Genomic DNA, 25,076 nt, shown 5'->3' with positions numbered 1-25,076 from the left:
AACACATCCTCCAAGAGCAACTTCTCCCAACCGTCCAAGAACAGTTTGGTGACGACCAATGCCTTTTCCAGCATGATGGAGCACCTTGCCATAAGGCAAAAGTGATAACTAAGTGGCTCGGGGAACAAAACATCAACATTTTGTGTCCATGGCCAGGAAACTCCCCAGACCTTAATCCCATTGAGAACTTGTGGTCGATCCTCAAGAGGCGGGTGGACAAACAAAAACCCACAACTTCTGACAAACTCCAAGCATTGATTATGCAAGAATGGGCTGCCATCAGTCAGGATGTGGCCCAGAAGTTAATTGACAGCATGCCAGGGCGGATTGCAGAGGTCTTGAAAAAGAAGGGTCAACACTGCAAATATTGACTCTTTGCATAAACTGAATGTCATTGTCAATGAAAGCCTTTGACACTTATTGAATACTTGTAATTATACTTCAGTGTACCATAGTAACTACTGACATAAAGATCTAAGAACACTGAAGCAGCAAACTTTGTGAAGACCAATACTTGTGTCATACTGAAAACTTTTGACCATGACTGTAGGCCGCTCAAGGCCTATCTATCGCTATATCAAACCACACAGCTATGAAACCATGCACATGGCAATATATTTATGATTAACTGAGGTCACATTGTCCTAACGTTCTCCCAACGTTACGTGTGACCCATCCTGCTTTGGTGTGATGGCTCTGAGCCTCTGAGACCCAGACGGGGCCTGTCATCTCCCCCTTTATGCGATTCATCAGCCAGGGTCCTCAGAGGGACTGACCTGCCAGCCGTCTAAGAAAGAACTATTGAACTGGGCTTTTGAGCTGCTTAGCTGTAATTTCAGTGGCTGGGTCCTTTCAGATAGAATGGAGGGGGAAATGTCAGAGAAGATGTTATCAGCTGGTTTTCAGTGAAGAGCGCCCCCTAGGTGGCCCACTTTGGCGACTTTGCTCCGAGGTCTGTGGAGGTCGCCAAGGGGACGGAAAAGGGGATGATAACTCAGACGAATGCTAACATCTTCCAATTTACTGTACACCCCTCCTCTGAGGAAAAAAATAGTGAGGATCTGACTGACAGACAAAGAGAAAGATGTAAAGGCGATTTGCTATCTCTCTGAATTTTTTTCAGCTTTCCTTCCTATATGCCATTCCCTAGATGTCACCGAAATGCAGGTGAAAGGAAGATGACCTGATTTTATCACCTTGGCCTCTACCACATACAGTAGGCTACTACTTTCAGATCCAAAACAACTAGTGGATAGGATACAGGGATGGAAGCTTCACTTAAGGTATTTAGGGCATTTTCTGATTTAATTCCCCATTTTTTACTGTAACTTTGTATAATTGATCTATTTTGGGTATTGCTTGGGCCACAATTGCAATTTGCGTTTCTCCTCATGCTGATAAAGCTTGTTTGAATTTGAGAGAGAGAGACAGGGACAGGAGGGTAGCCCTGTCCCAAACCAAATCCCGCGATCATCCTTGGCCCTCGGCCACTCACCAGCTCTCACTCCCATGCTAATTACTTCCTGATCTGAAGGCCCTGCGGTTTAGAAATTATTTTAAAAGGGTTTTAATTTCCTGTTCAGGAGAAGGCAAAAGAGGAGGAGGAAGGGAGAAAGGGGAGGATGAGGGGGCTAAGATGTGGGAGAAGAGGGACGGAGAGGGCTGGAGCCATGTTGGAAGGGTGTATTGTTTTGTTGCGTTGGATAATACGGGGTGGTGCGGTCGTTGCCGGAGGGGTCGTGCGACGTCGTGCAGTGTTCTATTACAACACTCATATCCAACCGTGGTTCAGATTGGGATCAGACAGGGTTCTAGAAGTTTTCCCCTCCTACTCCTCTTTCTTCTCCTCCTCCACAACTCCCTCCATCCCTATGGACCTCTGAAATCCCACACTACACTGTGTTAGATGTGTAATGAAAATGAATGATGGAACACACTCTCCCTCTATCTAGTTTTGAACTTATTTTGAACTTATCGTCAATCAATTTTTCATCTGTTCGAGTCAGAAAACGTCATAAACAAAGCAACAACCTCATTGTCAATCATGTCATAACTTGGTGCCCCTACAAAGTGCACATCAGACAGTCCCCTGCTGAAGAAAACAGCATAGAGTTATTGGTAACCAGCATACAGGGGTGGACTTAGTGATTTGGAAGCCCCAGGCAGAGGCCAGTCTGAGCGCGTGCACAAATGTAATTGAACTGTTAAAATGTATTACATTTTAATGTGTCATGAACACAGCCAGTCATGATGTTTTCATCTGATTGTCAAATAAATCACTTCAAAACGTGGGCTACCTTCGCACGTTAATCCAAAAATAATTCCAGCAGTACTATTATTATTTTTTATTATGCCCAGCTCATGAGGCCCCTTGATGATGTGAGGCTTGAAGCTATTGCCTCTTCTGCCTAATGGTAAGTCCGCCACTGCTAGCATACCAGCATGCAAAACCAGCATCAAAGTGCTTAGTTATTTAAGACAATACATTACATACAGTACTTTCGGAAAGTATTCAGACCCCTTGACTTTTCCCACATTTTGTTACGTTACATATTCTAAAATTGATTTAAAAAAAAAATTACTCTGCAATCTACACACAATAACCCAGAATGACAAAGCGAAAACAGGCTTTTAGACATTTTTGCAAATGTATTTAAAAAAACAAAAACAGAAATACCTTATTTACATAAATATTCAGACCCTTTGCTATGAGACTTGAAATTGTGCTCAGGTGCATCCTGTTTCCATTGATAATCCTAGAGACGTTTCTACAACTTGATTGGAGTCCACCTGTGGTAAATGCAATTGATTGGACATGATTTGGAAAGGCACACACCTGTCTATACAAGGTCCCACAGTTGACAGTGCATGTCAGAGCTAAAACCAAGCCATGAGGTCGAAGGAATTGTCTATAGAGCTCCAAGACAGGATTGTGTCGAGGCACAGATCTGGGGAAGGTTACCAAAAAATGTCTGCAGCATCATGAACACAGTGGCCTCCATCATTCTTAAATGGAAAAAGTTTGGAACCACCAAGACTCTTCCTAAAGCTGGCCGCCCGGCCAAATTGAGCAATCGGGGGAGAAGGGCCTTGGTCAGGGAGGTGACCAAGAACCTGATGGTCACTCTGACAAAGCTCTAGAGTTCCTCTGTGGTGATGGGAGAACCTTCCAGAAGGACAACCATCTCTGCAGCAATCCACCAATCAGGCCTTTATGGTAGAGTGGCCAGAAGCCAATCGTCAGTAAAAGGCACATGACAGCCCGCTTGAAGTTTGCCAAAAAGCACATAAAGACTCAGACCATGAGAAACAAGATTCTCTGGTCTGATGAAACCAAGATTGAACTCTTTGGCCTGAATGCCAAGCGTCATGTCTGGAGGAAACCTGGCACCATCCCTATGTTGAAGCATGGTGGTGGCAGCATCATGCTGTAGGGATGTTTTTCAGCGACATGGACTGGGAGACTAGTCAGGATCGAGGCAAAGATGAACAGAGCAAAGTACAGAGAGATCCTTGATGAAAACCTGCTCCAGAGCGCTCAGGACCTCAGACTGAGGTGAAGGTTCATCTTCCAACAGGACAATGACCCTAAGCACACAGCCAAGACAACGCAGGAGTGGCTTCGGGACAAGTCTCTGAATGTCCCTGTGTGGCCCAGCCAGAGCCCGGACTTGAATCCGATCGAACATCTCTGGAGAGACCTGAAAATAGCTGTGGAACAACGCTCCCCATCCAACCTGACAGAGCTTGACAGGATCTGCAGAGAGGAGTGGGAGAAACTCCCCAAATACAGGTGTGCCAATCTTGTAGCGTCATACCCAAGAAGACTGGAGGCTGTAATCGCAGCCAAAGGTGCTTCAACAAAGTACTGAGTAAAGGGTCTGAATACTTATGTAAATGTGATATTTATTTATTTTTACAAATTTGCAAACATTTCTAAAAACCTGTTTTTGCTTTTTCATTATGGGGTATTGTAAGTAGATTGCTGAGGACTTTTTTTCCATACTTTTTATAATAAGCCTGTAATGTATCAAAATGTGAAAAAGTAAAGGGGACTGAATACTTTCAGAATACACTCTGTCGTAAGGCCGTACTTTGAGGGCCTAGTTTTCCCCAATAAAGTGGCCACATCAGGCCTGCAAGTCGCATTATGCTTGCTTGCAAAGTTATGTTTAATTCCTATTCCTAAAAACACAGATATTGAAACAAAAAACTGTAAAAATCTAACTGCAATACAGCATGTCGGGAAATGTGATAATGATGTGCATGGTTTTTCTAGACACAGTGCCTTGCAAAAGTATTCATCCCCCTTGGTGTTTTGCCTATATTGTTGCATTACAACCTGTAATTTAAATTGATTTTTATTTGGATTTCATGTAATGGACATACACAAAATAGTCCAAAGCTGCAAAGCTCCACAGCGGAGATTGGAGTATCTGTCCATAGAACCACTTTAAGCCGTACACTCCACAGAGCTGGGCTTTACAGAAGAGTGGCCAGAAAAAAGCCATTGCTTAAAGAAAAAAATAAGCAAACACGTTTGGTGTTTGCCAAAAGGCATGTGGGAGACTCCCCAAACATATGGAAGGTACTCTGGTCAGATGAGACTAAAATTGAGCTTTTTGACCATCAAGGAAAACGCTATGTCTGGCGCAAACCCAACACCTCTCATCACCCCGAGAACACCATCATGCTGTGGGGATGTTTTTCATCGGCAGGGACTGGGACACTGGTTTTGAATTGAAGGAATGATGGATGGCGCTAAATACAGGGAAATTATTGAGGGAAACCTGTTTCAGTCTTCCAGAGATTTGAGACTGGGACAGAGGTTCACCTTCCAGCAGGACAATGACCCTAAGCATACTGCTAAAGCAACACTTGAGTGGTTTAAGGGGAAACATTTAAATGTCTTGGAATGGCCTAGTCAAAGCCCAGACCTCAATCCTATTGAGAATATGTGGTATGACTTAAAGATTGCTGTACACTAGTGGAACCCATCCAACTTGAAGGAGCTGGAGCAGTTTTGCCTTGAAGAATGGACAATAATTCCAGTGGCTAGATGTGCCAAGCTTATAGAGACATACCCCAAGAGACTTGCAGCTGTAACTGCTGCAAAAGGTGGCTCTACAAAGTATTGACTTGGGGGGGGGGGGGGGGTGAATAGTTATGCACGCTCAAGTATTCTGTTTTTTTTGGTCTTCACAATAAAAAATATTTTGCATCTTCAAAGTGGTAGGCATGTTGTGTAAATCAAATGATATAAACCTAAAAAAAATCCATTTAAAATCCAGGTTGTAAGGCAACAAAACAGGAAAAATGCCAAGGGGGGTGAATACTTTCGCAAGCTACTGGACCAGCTTGGTCACCAGCATACCAGCATCACCTGCATAAGCTGGTCACCAGCATACCAGCATCACCAGCATGAGCTGGTCACCAGCATCACCTGTTTGACCAGCTAGTCTAACAGCCTAACCAGCTAGACCATGCTGGTCAGACCAGCTTGACCATGCTGGTCGCCAACATAACCAGCTAGACCATGTTGGTTGGCCAACATAACCACCTAGACTACTCTGGTCAACCAGCATAACCAGCTAGACCATGCTGGTCAGACCAGCTCGACCATGCTGGTCAACTAACATAACCGGCTAGACCATGCTGGTTAGACCAGTTTGACCAGCATCAGACAAGAACTGACCAGCATGGACCAGCGTGAAATGTATGCTGGTCTATGCAATTTTTTTCTCAGCAGGGACAGTCTGAGCGATAACACATTTAAATAGTATCAAACAACAAATAAGGCCCAGTGCAGTCAAAAACTAGATTTTCCTGTGTTTTATATATATTTCCACACTATGAGGGTGGAACAATACTTTGAAATTATGATAATGCCCTTTTAGTGTAAGACATTTCAGCCTGTTGTGGTGGGATGGAGTTTTTTTTGCCTGCCAGGCAGTAACTTAGACCAATAAAAAAGAGGATTCCAAACCTCTCTGCCAATAACAGCTGGTTTTCAGTTTTCCCCTCCCCATTCAGACCATTCCCAGACAGTCCTAGCTAAATTCTTGCTTGAGAAATTGCTCTTAGCTAAAAAGCTATTTTTGAATCTTTTTTTAAAAACAATTTTAATTGCAAACAATGACAGTAAGATACTTAATCGTTACCCAGAAATCATGGGGGCTGGTGGGAGGCTGTAGGAATACGGGCTCATTGTAACGGCTGGAATGGAATAAATGGAACTGAGTCAAAAGTGGTTTCCATATAAGGTACTTAATTATTATCCAGAAATCATTTGGAATTGAGATAAAAACGGCTGCATTGGACCTTTAACTCCTTGACTGGCAAGCATTGTTGCCATATCGTACTCAACAAAGAAACCCATGTTGTGCAGGGAGCCGAAATAAACAAATGGAGACCAAGCCTTTTCTCTGTTTATTGTGCGGCGGGTGAGGCGTCGGTCGATATCTCCCAGCTGCACTCGCTCTCCCTGGAAAAAGGAAGTGTCGGTGTGACATCACAATGCTCTTCCTAGGTCATCGGGGGAGGAAGGAGGAAGAGGAAGTGATAGAGTTGATAAGGGAAGCGGTATCAGCACTGCCCAAACGCACCATCCGGCATCTGTATGCAGGGGGGAAGAAAGATACTGTACTCTGTACTGGCCTGTTTGTGTGCTCTGTCTCAATGGACTTTCCTCCTTTGTTGACCACTCACAATGAACAAAGCAGAGAGAGAGAGCGAGAGAGAGAGAGAGAGAGAGAGAGAGAGAGAGGAGAGAGTATGGCACCAAGGTTGAGGGCATAAGAAAGTTCCTGGGAGAGAGGGAAGACACTGCGTAAGACCGTTATGATGCTGTAATAAGAATGTCATATCACTGGACATAACATGTCTTAATCGTTATTGAAGACCTGTCTTTTATGCATAGGAGCGTACATAACACTTTCGCAAACTGAAATCGGCAGTAGTTTACCTGTACTATGTTGTTCTTCATGAAAGAGCTTGTGTCACTTTCAGTGTCATTCAATTCATGTCATGTTAATAACCTTATGACAAAGTTATGAATGTACTATGTCACCAACAGAATTTCATGATGGTCTTGCTGTAACCTGGCAATCTGCACTGCCAACTCAGTTGCCCTACAAAACGTAGACCCACCCAGGCCTAGTTAGCCACCCATCCATCACAAACCAATGAAACAAGAGCCTTTCAGGACCTCCAAGAATTCCAATGTCCTCTGAAAGTTTGTGTGAAGACCCATCCCGCTGGCACAAGAAACATGTAAGAGTCATTTTGAGGCAGACACAGAGAGGAGCATTGAGATAACTTCATTAAGATACTATTAAAGTGTCTCGAGCTTTTTGTTGTATTCATTTGATACATCTCCACACTTGAAACCATACAAGGCTGACTCATCTTCACAAATAAATAAAATACTATCTTAAAAAAAGGAATTTATTTGAGAAATGCTTACAATTGAAACCATAAGGGGATAAAAGGGGAGTATTTTATGAAGATAGCATCTTCACAGATCTTCTCTGCTCCCACTCTGTCTTTTCCCACTCCTTGCCCCTTACCATCCACTTTGTGCAGTGTCCCAATACATTACTTGACTGTAGCTCCCTTTCCTAATTTTATTAATTCCTTTCCTTCATCACTACTGTTCTAAAAGGACGTGAAGGAAAGGAAATTATTTAGAAGTATTGGGACAGAGCCCTTCCTTGTCTCACCCCTCTCTCTTAACAAGACCCTTTTATACCCGAGAGGCTTACTTATTCGCTAACTCCGCTAGTTACCTTCCCTCCACACAGATATAGCTTATGCAAATAATGCCTTTTCACTTTACAGACATGGGGAAGAGGGTGGGGATTGCAGCATATCCTGTGAAATGAAGACACACACACACACACACACACACACACACACAAACACACACACTTGCACACACACACACACCAACACATGCACATGTTCACATGCACGAACGCATGTACACACGCTCACACACACACACACACACACACACACACACACACACACACACACACACACACTTAACTGGTATGCTAAAACTGGCTTTTTCACATAAATACAAAATATACATCTGCATGCACACACATTTGCATTTAATTAGACGGACTGATACTTAACCCTTGACCTCAGAGCTATGACACAACAGTAGGACAGAAATAAGTTTGACCACTCTTTGACCGCACTGGGAAAAATCCCTTTTGTAGCGGTCCTAAAAAAGCTGATGCCTCAAAACTAAAATCTCACTGCCCAGTCACATCCTCTCTGTAATCCACAATCTCCCTGCGACACACATATGGGCGTGCACACTCACACAATCTCTGTAGGATAGCCGCTGGACTTCCCCAGGATGCCTCTGTTTGCGCTCACGCTCCAGGGAGGGCAGCTCTGTTCGACCCGCTCGTCCTGTGGTCGACCACCACCGCCACACCGGTCGTCCGCTCTGCTTTTGTCCTGCTGTGCCCAACCGGTTGGCGGTTTCCTTTCCACGTAGATCCTGCCGCAAATAATATTGAAAGTTTCTGTTACATAAAAGTCCACCTCTAAATTTGTTATAGTACTTTCTGTTGTCAGGGCTCTAAATTAACAGTTAGCACTGGTGCTCCCAACTTAAAAAAATTAGGAGCACAACATAAAATCTAGGAGCACCAGAAGATAGATATACACTGAGTATACAAAACATTAAGAACTGCTCTTTCCATGACATAGACTGACCAGGTGAATCCAGGTGAAAGCTATGATCCCTAATTGATGTCACTTGTTAAATCCACTTCAATCAGTGTAGATGAAGGGGAGGAGTCAGGTTAAAGAAGGATTTTCAAGCCTTAAGACATGGATTGTGTTTGTATGCCATTCAGAGGGTGAATGGGCAAGACAAAATATTTAAATGCCTTTGAACCGGGTATGGTAGTACGGTCGTGGTCAAAAGTTTTGAGAATGACATAAGTATTGGTCTTCACAAAGCTTTCTGCTTCAGTGTTTTTAGATATTTTTGTCAGATGTTACTATGGTATACTGAAGTATAATTACAAGCATTCCATAAGTGTCAAAGGCTTTTATTGACAATTACATTACGTTTATGCAAAGAGTCAATATTTGCAGTGTTGACCCTTCTTTTTCAAGACCTCTGCAATCTGCCCTGGCATGCTGTCAATTAACTTATGGGCCACATCCTGACTGATGGCAGCCCATTCTTGCATAATCAATGCTTGTAGTTTGTCAGAATTTGTGGGGTTTTGTTTGTCCACCCGCCTCTTGAGGATTGACCACAAGTTCTCAATGGGATTAAGGTCTGGGGAGTTTCCTGGCCATGGACACAAAATGTCAATGTTTTGTTCCCAGAGCCAATTAGTTATCACTTTTGCCTTATGGCAAGGTGCTCCATCATGCTGGAAAAGGCATTGTTTGTCACCAAACTGTTCTTGGATGGTTGGGAAAGGTTGCTCTCGGAGGATGTGTTGGTACCATTCTTTATTCATGGCTGTGTACTTAGGCAAAATTGTGAGTGAGCCCACTCCCTTGGCTGAGAAGCAACCCCACACATGAATGGTCTCAGGATGCTTTACTGTTGGCATGACACAGGACTGATGGTAGCGCTCACCTTGTCTTCTCCGGACAAGCATTTCTCCAGATGCCCCAAACAATCGGAAAGGGGATTCATCAGAGAAAATGACTTTACCCCAGTCCTCAGCAGTCCAATCCCTGTACCTTTTGCAGAATATCAGTCTGTCCCTGATGGTTGTCCTGGAGAGAAGTGGCTTTCTCGCTGCCCTTCTTGACACCAGGCCATCCTCCAAAAGTCTTCGCCACACTGTGCGTGCAGATGCACTCACACCTGCCTGCTGCCATTCCTGAGCAAGCTCTGCACTGGTGGTGCCCCGATCCCGCAGCTGAATCAACTTTAGGAGATGGTCCTGGCGCTTGCTGGACTTTCTTGGGCGCCATTAAGCCTTCTTCACAACAATTGAACCTCTCTCCTTGAAGTTCTTGATGATCCGATAAATGGTTGATTTAGGTGCAATCTTACTAGCAGCAATATCCTTGCCTGTGAAGCCCTTTTTGTGCAAAGCAATGATGATGGCACGTGTTTCCTTGCAGGTAACCATGGTTAACAGAGGAAGAACAATGATTTCAAGCACCACCCTCCTTTTAAAGCTTCCAGTCTGTAAAAAATTTATGCACTCACTAACTGTAAGTCGCTCTGGATAAGAGCGTCTGCTAAATGACTAAAATGTAAAAATGTAAATTCTAACTCAATCAGCATGCAACTCAATATTAGGAAGGTGTTCTTAATGTTTGGTATACTCAATGTAAATTCTAATTGATTGAGATATAGCATATTGGGCCTATATGACTCCTAGCTATTTTTGAAGCACATGTTGTGCTCTAGAAACTAATATCTAACCCTATAAAGACATTTGTTTAATGTAAAAAGTTACAATTTGAAATAACAAAGTCATTTTTGGAATATTAGGTTTCTAAATTGTGTAAAAGCACTACTTATTGAGGTGCATTATTAAGGGCACTGATTAGTAAGGAACTCCCCTCACCTTGTTGTTTAGGTCTTATTGAAAGGAAAAAATAAAAACCAGCAGACACTAGGCCCTTTATGGAATGAGTTTGACACCCCTGCATTACATAGAAAATTCTACACTGTCTCTTTCAGAGCGTCAAGTTTGTGACTGACAACATGCAAGAGATAAGTAATTCATTCATTGCTATGATCATTGATCTTCTAAAGTAGCTTCCCTCTTCCTTTCTTTCTGTGCCCACAAATGTATTTATTATTTGTCACATGCGCCGAATACAACAGGTGTAGACCTTACCGTGAAATCCTTACTTACAAGCCCTTAACCAACAATGCAGCTCAAGAAATAGTTTAGAAAATATTTACGAAATATAATAAAGTAAAAGATAATAAAAAGTAACAAAATAAAATAACAATAACGAGGCTATATACAGGGGGTACCGGTACCTAGTGAATGTGCGGGGGTACAGGTTAGTCGAGGTCATTTGTAAATGTAGGTAGGGGTAAAGTGACTATGCATAGATAATAGACATCGGGTAGCAGCAGCATAAAAACAAATGGGGGGGGGGGGGGTCAATGTAAATAGTCCGGGTGGCCATTTGATTAATTGTTCAGCAGTCTTATGGCGCTCCGGTACCGCTTTCCATGCGGTAGCAGAGATAACAGTCTATGACTTGAGGACTGGAGTCTTTGACCATTTTTGGGGCTTTCCTCTGACACCACCTTTATATAGGTCCTGGATGGCAGGCAGCTTGGCCCCAGTGATGTACTGCGCTGTATGCACAACCCTCTGTAGCGCCTTATGGTCAGATGCTGAGCAGTTGCCATACCAGGCGGTGATGCAACCGGTCAGGATGTTCTCGATGGTGCAGCTGTAGATCTTTTTGAGGATCTGAGAACCCATGCCAAATCTTTTCAGTCTCCTGAGGGGGAATAGGTGTTGTCGTGCCCTCTTCCCGACTGTCTTGGTGTGTTTGGACCATGATAGTTTGTTGGTGATGAGGACACCAAGGAACTTGAAACTCTCGACCCGCTCCACTACAGCCCCGTCGTTGTTAATGGGGGCCTGTTCGGCCTGCCTTTTCCTGTAGTCCACGATCAGCTCCTTTGTCTTGTTCACATTGAGGGAGAGGTTGTTGTCCTGGCACCAGACTGCCAGGTCTCTCACCTCCTCCATATAGGCTGTCTCATCGTTGTCGGTGATCAGGCCTGCCACTGTTGTGTCGTCAGCAAACTTAATGATGGTGTTGGAGTCATGTTTGGCCACGCAGTTGTGGGTGAACAGGGAGTACAGCAGTGGACTAAGCACACACTCCTGAGGGGCCCGAGTGTTGAGGATCAGCGTGGCAGACGTGTTGTTGCTTACCCTTACCACCTGGGGGCAGCCTGTCAGGAAGTCCAGGATCCAGTTGCAGAGGGAGGTGTTTAGTCCCAGGGTCCTTAGCTTAGTGATGAGCTTTGTGGGCAATATGGTGTTGAACGCCGAGCTGTAGTCAATGAACAGCATTCTCACATAGGTGTTCCTTTTGTCCAGGTGGGAAAGGGCATTGTGGAGTGCGATTGAGATTGCGTCATCTGTGGATCTGTTGGGGAGATATGCGAATTGGAGTGGGTCTAGGGTGTCCGGGATGATGCTGTTGATGTGAGCCATGACCAGCCTTTCAAAGCACTTCATGGCTACCGATGTGAATTCTACGGGGTGGTAATCAATTAGGCAGGTTACCTTTGCTTCCTTGGGCACATGGACTATGGTGGTCTGCTTGAAACATGTAGGTATTACAGACTCGGTCAGGGAGAGGTTGAAAACATCAGTGAGGACACTTGCCAGTTGGTCCGCGCATGCTTTGAGTAAACAGTTCCTGGAAATCCGTCTGGCCCCACGGCTTTGTGAATTTTGACCTGTTTAAAGGTCTTGCTCACATCGGCTACCGAGAGTGTGATCACACAGTCGTCCGGAACAGCTGGTGCTCTCATGCATGCTTCAGTGTTGCTTGCCTCGAAGCGAGCAAAGCTCGTCTGTTAGGCTCGCGTCACTCGGCAGCTCGCGGTTGGTTTTCCCTTTGTAGTCCGTATTAGTTTTCAAGCCCTGCCACATCCGACGAGTGTCAGAGCCGGTGTAGTAGGATTGAATCTTAATCCTGTATTGACGGTTTGCCTTTTTGATGGTTCGTCTGAGGGCGTAGCGGGATTTCTTATAAGCGTCCAGTTTAGCGTCCCGCTCCTTGAAAGCAGCAGCTCTAGCATTTAGCTTGATGCGGATGTTGCCTGTTATCCATGGCTTCTGGTTGCGATATGTACGTACGGTCACTGTGGGGACGACGTCGTCGATGCACTTATTGATGAAGCCGGTGACTGAGGTGGTATACTCCTCAATGCCATTGGATGAGTCCCGGAACATATTCCAGTCTGTGCTAGCAAAACAGTCCTGTAGCGTAGCATCCGTGTCATCTGACCACTTCCATATTGAGCAAGTCACTGGTACTTACTGCTTTAGTTTTTGCTTGTAAGCAAGAATCATGAGGATATAATTAGGGTCAGATTTTGCGAGGGAGAACTTTGTATGCGTCTCTGTGTGTGGAGTAAAGGTGGTCTAGAGTTTTTCTTCCTCAGGTTGCACATGTGACATGCTGGTAGAAATGAAGTAAAATGGATTTAAGTTTGTCTGCATTAAGTCCCTGGCCACTAGGAGCATTTTCTTGTTTGCTTATGGCCTTATACAGCTTATTAAGTGCTGTCTTAGTGCCAGCATCGGTTTGTGGTAAATAGATGGCTACAAATAATATAGATGCAGACATTGCGCACTAATCGCTCAGCACTACTAACTGGCTACACAGCACTAATCGCTCAGCACTACTAACTGGCTACACAGCACTAATCGCTCAGCACTACTAACTGGCTACACAGCACTAATCGCTCAGCACTACTAACTGGCTACACAGCACTAATCGCTCAGCACTACTAACTGGCTACACAGCACTATTTGCTCAGCACTACTAACTGGCTACACAGCACTAATCGCTCAGCACTACTAACTGGCTACACAGCACCAATCGCTCAGCACTACTAACTGGCTACACAGCACTAATCGCTCAGCACTACTAACTGGCTACACAGCACTAATTGCTCAGCACTACTAACTGGCTACACAGCACTAATCGCTCAGCACTACTAACTGGCTACACAAAGTAGTAAACACAGGCATTCCCATGCCGTTCCGTCTTCAGAAAGTTGCAAGAAACAGCACTTACAGTTGACCGGGACAGCTCTAGCAGGGCAGAAATTTAACGAACTGACTTGTTGGAAAGGTGGCATCCTATGACGGTGCCTTGTTGAAAGTCACTGATCTCTTCAGTAAGGCCATTCTACTGCCAATGTTTGTCTATGGAGATTGCATGGCTGTGTGCTCGATTTTATACAACTGTCAGCAACGGGTGTGGCTGAAATAGCCAAATCCACTAATGTGAAAGGGTGTCCACATACTTTTGTATATATAGTGTATCTAGGAGCGTATAAGATCAAAATGGTCACACTTTAGAGCCCTATCTTTTGTTGAATGTTTTTATGTGCGTGTGTGAGCACAAATGTGTTTACAAAAAAAAAGGTTTAGGAATTACCACCTGAACAACTGGTTTTGCTACATATTTTGGGATCCGTCAAAATTGACAATGGTTTGAAACAGTCTGAAGTAACAAGGGATACTGTGCATACAAGGAAAACTGCATACCTGTTGATGACCCAAACCAGGAAACACTTCCATAAGTAAATTAAAAACTGATTCCATGTTCTGAGTTAGAGGAAGCTTTCTCCCTGAGACCTGCATAGGGCACTGGTTTGACTTTGGCTTAATAACCGCAAATACCTGGTATGGATCTACCACATTGCCTTCACCTATTCTGTTGTCAGATCGATGCAGATGATGGAGAGAATACGAGGAGAGAGATGCCAGTTTAGACTATTGGGATGCAGCCTGTGTGAGGGGGGGAGAGAGGGGAGCAGGATCGGGAAGAGAATGGAAGAGAAGGGAAGGGGGCGGCCTTGGCTCCTCTCCTCGGGGCTTGATCAGCGTGGCTCAGTGGTAATCACACACGCGTTGATTAATTAACAAGCTGCGCAAACACATCCAGCCTGATTGAGCTGCCCTGGTAAAGAAAATAACAGGCAATCTGCGAGGACGCCTCTGACACTAACCCCCAAAGCCCCCTCCACCACCCCCACCATCACCCCATCCCATCAACCTGGACTCAGGGGAAGACGTAATATAGTAAACAAAATGAGTATGCTATGTTACGTTTGGTATGGTACAGTGGGGAAAAAAAGTATTTAGTCAGCCACCAATTGTGCAAGTTCTCCCACTTAAAAAGATGAGAGAGGCCTGTAATTTTCATCATAGGTACACGTCAACTATGACAGACAAATAGAGAAAAAAAAATCCAGAAAATCACATTGTAGGATTTTTTATGAATTTATTTGCAAATTATGGTGGAAAATAAGTATTTGGTCACCTACAAACAAGCAAGATTTCTGGCTCTCACAGACCTGTAACTTCTTCTTTAAGAGGCTCCTCTGTCCTCCACTCGTTACCTGTATTAATGGCACCTGTTTGAACTTGTTATCAGTATAAAAGACACCTGTCCACAACCTCAAACAGTCACACTCCAAACTCCACTATGGCCAAGACCAAAGAGCTGTCAAAGGACACCAGAAACAAAATTGTAGACCTGCACCAGGCTGGGAAGACTGAATCTGCAATAGGTAAGCAGCTTGGTTTGAAGAAATCAACTGTGGGAGCAATTATTAGGAAATGGAAGACATACAAGACCACTGATAATCTCCCTCGATCTGGGGCTCCACGCAAGATCTCACCCCGTGGGGTCAAAATGATCACAAGAACGGTGAGCAAAAAACCCAGAACCACACGGGGGGGGCCTAGTGAATGACCTGCAGAGAGCTGGGACCAAAGTAACAAAGCCTACCATCAGTAACACACTACGCCGCCAGGGACTCAAATCCTGCAGTGCCAGACGTGTCCCCCTGCTTAAGCCAGTACATGTCCAGGCCCGTCTGAAGTTTGCTAGAGTGCATTTGGATGATCCAGAAAAGGATTGGAAGAATGTCATATGGTCAGATGAAACCAAAATAGAACTTTTTGGTAAAAACTCAACTCGTCGTGTTTGGAGGACAAAGAATGCTGAGTTGCATCCAAAGAACACCATACCTACTGTGAAGCATGGGGGTGGAAACAACATGCTTTGGGGCTGTTTTTCTGCAAAGGGACCAGGACGACTGATCCTTGTAAAGGAAAGAATGAATGGGGCCATGTATCGTGAGATTTTGAGTGAAAACCTCCTTCCATCAGCAAGGGCATTGAAGATGAAACGTGGCTGGGTCTTTCAGCATGACAATGATCCCAAACACACCGCCCGGGCAACGAAGGAGTGGCTTCGTAAGAAGCATTTCAAGGTCCTGGAGTGGCCTAGCCAGTCTCCAGATCTCAACCCCATAGAAAATCTTTGGAGGGAGTTGAAAGTCTGTGTTGCCCAGCGACAGCCCCAAAACATCACTGCTCTAGAGGAGATCTGCATGGAGGAATGGGCCAAAATACCAGCAACAGTGTGTGAAAACCTTGTGAAGACTTACAGAAAACGTTTGACCTGTGTCATTGCCAACAAAGGGTATATAACAAAGTATTGAGAAACTTTTGTTATTGACCAAATACTTATTTTCCACCATAATTTGCAAATAAATTCATTAAAAATCCTACAATGTGATTTTCTGGATATTTTTTTCTCATTTTGTCTGTCATAGTTGACGTGTACCTATGATGAAAATTACAGGCCTCTCTCATATTTTTAAGTGGGAGAACTTGCACAATTGGTGGCTGACTAAATACTTTTTTTCCCCCACTGTATGTATTAATTTGTGGATATTCATCATCCATTTCGTTTGATATGTTACGAATTACAATTGAAATCATTCAGTTGTGCAACTGACTAGGTATTCCCCCTTTCCTTAGCTAACATGCTAAGTAGTTGCAAAGTAGCTGAAAAGTAATAAAGTTGCTAATTAGCAAAAATGCTAAAGTTGCTGTGGTAGAAAGTTTATTTTGATTGCCGATTTTGTGCATTTGTGTATCAAAATCCCATCATGTAGCCTGATATCAGATGTGTCATGTAAACAAGATTATTAGGTAAATCGTTCTTCTTGCACAGCCTGTAAAAGTTTAAATCAACCTATTATATTAATCTGACTATTCACAATAATCATATTAATGTGTGCATACTCAGTGCCGGCCTTGTTCCTATTGGTCAGTCACCGGGATCGGCTCGAAACACCAGCCACACTACACGATAAAGGCAAAACAATTCTGACAATGCCAGAACTTAGTCGGAGCCTACGAACGCACGTAGTGCTACTTAATCGGCCAACCTAGACCCTGTCACATTGAACGAGCTAAGACGTCCGACAATCGTTTATAACCTACGTGGCATAAGTCAACTAAAATTGTACTGTCTGTGGGGGGCTTTATGTAACCATACCAAATGTAACATATCATACTAATTTCCCACGGGGGGCCAGTATGAAAAAAATTAAAATACAATGTATGCACTCACTAACTGTTAGTCGCTCTGGATAAGAGCGTCTGCTAAATGACTAAAATGTAAAAGTAATTTGAGTGTCCCGCATTTTCATTTACTATGTTGCGTCTAGTCTATGAGATCAGCCTGATCCCATCCACCCAGCCGTGTGCGGGCAAGGACACATATAGATATACAGACAGACCAGAAAGCATAGAGGGCATACTTCTCATGTGCCTGTGGAAGCACGATCACACGATCACACCTCCTACCCTTCTCTCTTTGGGGCATCACTCGTCAGTGCATACACAAGGCCTTCTCTCTGTCTTTTGTCTCCCCCCTCTCTTTACTCTTTTTCTTGCCAGGCCACGAAGCCCTCATCTCTCTAGTGTGCTCCAGAGAGCATACATCACACACACACACACACACACACACACACACACACACACACACACACACACACACACACACACATACACACACACACAGTGGTCTCCTGGAGAATCCCTCTGCAGGTTTGGGAGAGCGTGCTGTTCTGCTCTCTCCTCAACTCACCGAGGTGGTGGGGTTTTGCAATGAGAGGGACGCTCTGTTTTCAATGGCAGAGGCCCAGGTCTATCATCAGCCCTGCTTCTGTCGCTCTGCCTCTCTCTTTTGCTCTGTCTGCATCTGCTCTTCTACCTCTTTCTCTGCCTCTATCTCTGCTTCTCACTCTCCCAATGTCTCGGTCGACTCTTTTCCTTTCTCTGCTTCTCACTCTCCCAATGTCTCGGTCGACTCTTTTCCTTTCTCTGCTTCTCTCCCTGCTTCTTACTCTCCCAATGTCTCGGTCGACTCTTTTCCTTTCTCTGCTTCTCACTCTCCCAATGTCTCGGTCGACTCTTTTCCTTTCTCTGCTTCTCACTCTCCCAATGTCTCGGTCGACTCTTTTCCTTTCTCTGCCTCTCTCCCTGCTTCTTACTCTCCCAATGTCTCTGTCAACTATTTTCCTTTCTCTGCCTCTATCTCTGCTTCTCACTCTCCCAATGTCTCTGTTGACTCTTTTCCTTTCTCTGCTTCTCACTCTCCCAATGTCTCTGTTGACTCTTTTCCTTTGTCTGCCTCTATCTCTGCCTTTGTTGTTCGCTTTGTCCTTTTGCCTCTCTTTGTGTCTCTTGTCTCTACAACTGTTTCTCTCTGGGTATCTGACAAGCCAGTTGGTTGCCACCCACTGAGGTCACTCACATTTACAGAGTAGATTACGTTTTCACACACGCACAGACCCACACACACTATGTGTAGCCATGAAGTGCTTTGAAAGGCTGGTCATGGCTCACATCAACAGCATTATCCCAGAAACCCTAGACCCACTCCAATTTGCATACCGCCCCAACAGATCCACAGATGATGCAATCTCTATTGCACTCCAAACTGCCCTTTCCCACCTGGACAAGAGGAACACCTACGTGAGAATGCTATTCATTGACTACAGCTCAGCATTCAACACCATAGTGCCCTCTAAGCTCATCACTAAGCTAATGATCCTGGGACTAAACACCTCCCTCTGCAACTGGATCCTGGACTTCCTGACGGGCCGCCCCCAGGTGGTAAGGGTAGGTAACAACACATCTGCCACACTGATCCTCAACACGGGGGCCCCTCAGGGGTGCGTGCTCAGTCCCCTCCTGTACTCTCTGTTCACCCATGACTGCATGGCCAGGCACGACTCCAACACCATCATTAAGTTTGCCGACGACACAACAGTGGTAGGCCTGATCACAGACAACGATGAGACAGCCTATAGGGAGGAGGTCAGAGACCTGGCCGTGTGGTGCCAGGACAACAACCTCTCCCTCAACGTGACCAAGACAAAGGAGATGATTGTGGACTACAGGAAAAAAAAGAGGACTGAGCACGCCCCCATTCTCATCGACGGGGCTGTAGTGGAACAGGTTGAGAGTTTCAAGTTCCTTGGTGTCCACATCACCAACGAACTATCATGGTCCAAACACACCAAGACAGTCATGAAGAGGGCACGACAAAGCCTATTCCCCCTCAGGAGACTGAAAAGATTTGGCATGGGTCCTCAGATCCTCAAAAAATTATACAGCTGCACCATCGAGAGCATCCTGACCGGTTGCATCACCGCCTGGTATGGCAACTGCTTGGCCTCCGACCGCAAGGCACTACAGAGGGTAGTGCGTACGGCCCAGTACATCACTGGGGCCAAGCTTCCTGCCATCCAGGACCTCTATACCAGGCGGTGTCAGAGGAAGGCCCTCCAAATTGTCAAAGACTCCAGCCACCCTAGTCATAGACTGTTCTCTCTGCTACCGCACGGCAAGCGGTACCAGAGTGCCAAGTCTAGGTCCAAAAGACTTCTCAACAGCTTCTACCCCCAAGCCATAAGACTCCTGAACAGCTAATCATGGCTACCCGGACTATTTGCACTGCCCCCCCCACCCCATCCTTTTTACGCTGCTGCTACTCTGTTAATTATTTATGCATAGTCACTTTAACTCTACCCACATGTACATATTACTTCAACTACCTCAACTAGCCGGTGCCCCTGCACATTGACTCTGCACCGGTACCCCCCTGTATATATAGCCTCCCTACTGTTATTTTATTTTACTTCTGCTCTTTTTTTTCTCAACACTTTTTTTGTTGTTGTTTTATTTATTTATTTTTTTTAAAAAATAAATGCACTGTTGGTTAAGGGCTGTAAGTAAGCATTTCACTGTGATGTCTGCACCTGTTGTATTCGGCGCATGTGACCAATAACATTTGATTTGATTTGTGGTCCTCTGTAGCTCAATTGGTAGAGCACGGCGCTTGTAACGCCAGGGTAGTGGGTTCAATCCCCGGAACCACCCATGCAAAAATGTATGCACACATGACTGGAAGTCGCTTTGGATAAAAGCGTCTGCTAAATGGCATATTATTATTATTATTATTATTGACTATGGAGGCATGTGTGCAGAGAAAAATAATGGTTCAGGTTAAACTCAGCCACCACCAACCTACCCTCCACCTTACACACGCACACACATCCCCCCCCCCCCCCTCCACCCCACACACACACACCCCCCCCCCCCCCCCCCCTCCCCTGCTGCCTCCGAGCTGCAAATGAAACGAGATGGACTTATTTATAGCCAATTAGCTCCAGCACTGTAAGTGGAGACTCACCTATGCAATATTGAAACCTCCCAGCAGCTCCAACACTGCATTTCAATGTGAGAGCCCTCGATCTGCCACTAACCATAGATCTAGGAACAGATTACCCAAACCCCCAGTCCTAACCTTAGCCAATTGGGCTGGTGAAAAATAATCTGATCCTGTATCTGTGCAGTTAGGGCACCTTCTATCTATACTCCCTCATCCACAGGGACCACATGCTCACTAGTATGCACACATAAGCACACGCATACTGTATGCACACTACATAGACATCACTAGGGATGTCACATACACGCACACGCCTACCTGTGCTAAAAATGTTTTAGGTGCGCTTGATTTACCCTCCTTGGGGGTAGGTGGGCAGGGTTTGTACTTTTGGGACGACTCCATTAGTTGCGCCGAGCAAACTATACCAAGTATTTCAAAGAAAACCATACTGTTCTAACACACATGCAAACAAGCACGCATGCACACATACGAGTACACAGTGGGCCAGATGATAACTTGATAACAATTCCACCTCAGCATTATTATTTACTGACTCCTGACCTTCAACCTCATGTTGCTCAGGGCTATTTTATGTGAAAGAGATATTGTATTGGTCAGTATGTAGCTGAGGACTATTGTGAAATTCTATGGGCCCTGGTCAAAAGTAGTCCACTATATAGGGGAGAGGATGCCATTTGGGACGCACCATTATCTCTCTAACCGACAACAAACGTTGTGGGAAATAATAACATCTAGCCAGGGGAGGGCTTTTTGCCCAGTGCAACAGACAGAGGGCCATGTTTCAACACATCTCACATCAGCTTTACACCTGCGTTATTGAGTGGAGGGGAAATGGCATGAAGCTGAGAACACGTGTCGTAAATCCTTCAGGAACGCTTCAGAAGTCCCTCGAGGAAGGTTTCTTGGAGGTTTCTTCCCCCCCCCCCTCTCTCCTTCCTACTTGGGACGTGGCCAGGTGTGTGTGAAAAGTGGGGGATGGAAAAGGATGGAAAGAAGAAAGAGAAAGACTGAGGCATATGGAGAAAGACAGAGAGAGAGAGGGAGTGAGGGGGAGGGGGAGTGAGAGACACAGACAGATGTGACCCTGAACGTACATGCTTGGGGAGGGGCAAGGGACGGAGAGAGAGAGAGAGAGAGAGAGAGAGAGAGAGAGAGAGAGAGAGAGAGAGAGAGAGAGAGAGAGAGAGAGAGAGAGAGAGAGAGAGAGAGAGAGAGAGAGAGAGAGAGAGAGAGAGAGAGAGAGAGAGAGAGAGAGAGTGAAAAAGAGAGAGAGAAAAAGAGAGAGAGAAAAAGAGAGCAGTTTACTACACAATAATACAGCACTTACTATACCGTGGGGGAAAAAAGTATTTAGACAGCCACCAATTGTGCAAGTTCTCCCACTTAAAAAGATGAGAGAGGCCTGTAATTTTCATCATAGGTACACGTCAACTATGACAGACAAATTGAGGAAAAAACATTCTGAAAATCACATTGTAGGATTTTTAATGAATTTATTTGCAAATTATGGTGGAAAATAAGTATTTGGTCACCTACAAACAAGCAAGATTTCTGGCTCTCACAGACCTGTAACTTCTTCTTTAAGAGGCTCCTCTGTCCTCCACTCGTTACCTGTATTAATGGCACCTGTTTGAACTTGTTATCAGTATAAAAGACACCTGTCCACAACCTCAAACAGTCACACTCCAAACTCCACTATGGCCAAGACCAAAGAGCTGTCAAAGGACACCAGAAACAAAATTGTAGACCTGCACCTGGCTGGGAAGACTGAATCTGCAATAGGTAAGCAGCTTGGTTTGAAGAAATCAACTGTGGGAGCAATTATTAGGAAATGGAAGACATACAAGACCACTGATAATCTCCCTCGATCTGGGACTCCACGCAAGATCTCACCCCGTGGGGTCAAAATGATCACAAGAACGGTGAGCAAAAATCCCAGAACCACACGGGGGGACCTAGTGAATGACCTGCAGAGAGCTGGGACCAAAGTAACAAAGCCTACCATCAGTAACACACTACGCCGCCAGGGACTCAAATCCTGCAGTGCCAGACGTGTCCCCCTGCTTAAGCCAGTACATGTCCAGGCCCGTCTGAAGTTTGCTAGAGTGCATTTGGATGATCCAGAAGAGGATTGGGAGAATGTCATATGGTCAGATGAAACCAAAATAGAACTTTTTGGTAAAAACTCAACTCGTCGTGTTTGGAGGACAAAGAATGCTGAGTTGCATCCAAAGAACACCATACCTACTGTGAAGCATGGGGGTGGAAACATCATGCTTTGGGGCTGTTTTTCTGCAAAGGGACCAGGACGACTGATCCGTGTAAAGGAAAGAATGAATGGGGCCATGTATCATGAGATTTTGAGTGAAAACCTCCTTCCATCAGCAAGGGCATTGAAGATGAAACGTGGCTGGGTCTTTTAGCATGACAATGATCCCAAACACACCGCCCGGGCAACGAAGGAGTGGCATCGTAAGATGCATTTCAAGGTCCTGGAGTGGCCTAGCCAGTCTCCAGATCTCAACCCCATAGAAAATCTATGGAGGGAGTTGAAAGTCCGTGTTGCCCAGCGACAGCCCCAAAACATCACTGCTCTAGAGGAGATCTGCATGGAGGAATGGGCAAAAATACCAGCAACAGTGTGTGAAAACCTTGTGAAGACTTACAGAAAACGTTTGACCTGTGTCATTGCCAACAAAGGGTATATAACAAAGTATTGAGAAAATTTTGTTATTGACCAAATAGTTATTTTCCACCATAATTTGCAAATAAATTCATTAAAAATCCTACAATGTGATTTTCTGGAGAAAAAAATTCTCATTTTGTCTGTCATAGTTGACGTGTACCTATGATGAAAATTACAGGCCTCTCTCATCTTTTTAAGTGGGAGAACTTGCACAATTGGTGGCTGACTAAATACTTTTTTTCCCCACTGTAGAATTATACAGTGCATTCGGAAAGTATTCAGACCCCTTGACTTTTTCCACATTTTGTTATGTTACAGTCTTATTCTAAAATTGATTAAAATGTTTTTTCCCCCTCATCATTCTACACACAATACCCCATAATGACAAAGCAAAAACAGTTTTTTTGTTTTTTTGTGCTAATCTATTACATGTAAAACACTGAAAAATCACATTTACATAAGTATTCAGCCCCTTTACTCAGTACTTTGTTGAAGCGCCTTTGACAGCGATTACAGCCGAGTCTTCTTGGGTATGACGCTACAAGCTTGGCACACCTGTATTTGGGGAGTTTCTCCCATTCTTCTCTGCAGATCCTCTCAAGCTCTGCCAGGTTGGATGGGGAGCATCGCTGCACAGCTATTTTCAGGTCTCTCCAGAGATGTTCGATCGGGTTCAAGTCCCGATCGAACGGGGGGCCAGTATTCCCACGGGGGGCCAGTATAAAAAAATATGTATTCACTAACTGTAAGTCGCTCTGGATAAGAGCGTCTGCTAAATGACTAAAATGTAAATGTAAATGTAAGTCCGTTGTCTTGGCTGTGTGCTTAGGGTCGTTGTCCTGTTGGAAGGTGAACCTTCGCCCCAGTCTGAGGTCCTGAGCTCTCTGGAGCAGGTTTTCATCAAGTATCTCTCTGTACTTTGCTCCGTTCATCTTTCCCTCGATCCAGACTAGTCTACCAGTCCCTGCAGATGAAAACATCCTCACAGCATGATGCTGCCACCACCATGCTTCACCGTAGGGATGGTGTTGGCCAGGTGATAAGCGGTGCCTGGTTTCCTCCAGATGTGACGCTTGGCATTCAGGCCAAAGAGTTCAATCTTTTTTTTATTTCTTTTTTTTTAGCTTTAATATTGCAGATAGATTGTAACTTCCATCAATGTAATTGTCTGCATCACTTCCAATCCCCCATATATATTTTTCTCTCGCTAATATATATATGTAAAATGTAAATATACAAATAAATATACATACATATATACACATCCTTTAAAAATATATATTTTCCCTTTATTACTTTCCAACCCCAAAACCCCTCCCCCTAAATTCAATCTTGGTTTAATCAAACCAGATAATCTTGTTTCTCATGGTCTTTGAGTCCTTTAGGTGCCTTTTGGCAAACTCCAATCGGGCTGTCATGTGGCTTTTACTGAGGAGTGGCTTCCGTTTGCCCACTCTACCATAAAGGCCTGATTGGTGGAGTGCTGCAGAGATTGTTGTCCTTCTGGAAGGTTCTCCCATCTCCACAGAGGAACTCTGGAGCTCTGTCTGAGTGACCATCGGGTTCTTGGTCACCTCCCTGACCAAGGCCTTTCTCCACCGATTGCTCAGTTTGGCCGGGTGGCCAGCTCTAGGAAGAGTCTTGGTGGTTCCAAACTTCTTCCATTTAAGAATGATGGAGGCCACTGTGTTATTGGGGACCTTCAATGCTGCAGAAATGTTTTGGTACCCTTCCCCAGATCTGTGCCTCGACACAATCCTGTCTCGGAGCTCTACGGACAATTCCTTCGACCTCATTGCTTGGTTTTTGCTCTGACATGTACTGTCAACTGTGGGACCTAATATAGACAGGTGTGTGCCTTTCCAAATCATGTCCAATCAATTGAATTTACCACAGGTGGACTCCAATCAAGTTGTAGAAACATCTCAAGGATGATCAATGGTATTGTGTGTAGATTGCTGAGAATTAATTGAGGTTGATATGTACATAAAACGAGGAATAAAGTGACAGATAATAAACAGTAGCAGCAGTGTATGTGATGAGTCAAAAAAGTTAGTGCAAAAAGGGTCAATGCAGATAGTCCGGGTAGCTATTTGAT

The sequence above is a fragment of the Coregonus lavaretus genome, assembly GCF_964263955.1.
Source record: "Coregonus lavaretus genome assembly, chromosome: 24".
Lineage (NCBI taxonomy): Eukaryota > Metazoa > Chordata > Actinopteri > Salmoniformes > Salmonidae > Coregonus > Coregonus lavaretus.
The sequence above is the reverse complement of the archived record's forward strand: the minus strand, read 5'-3'. Positions refer to the sequence as shown.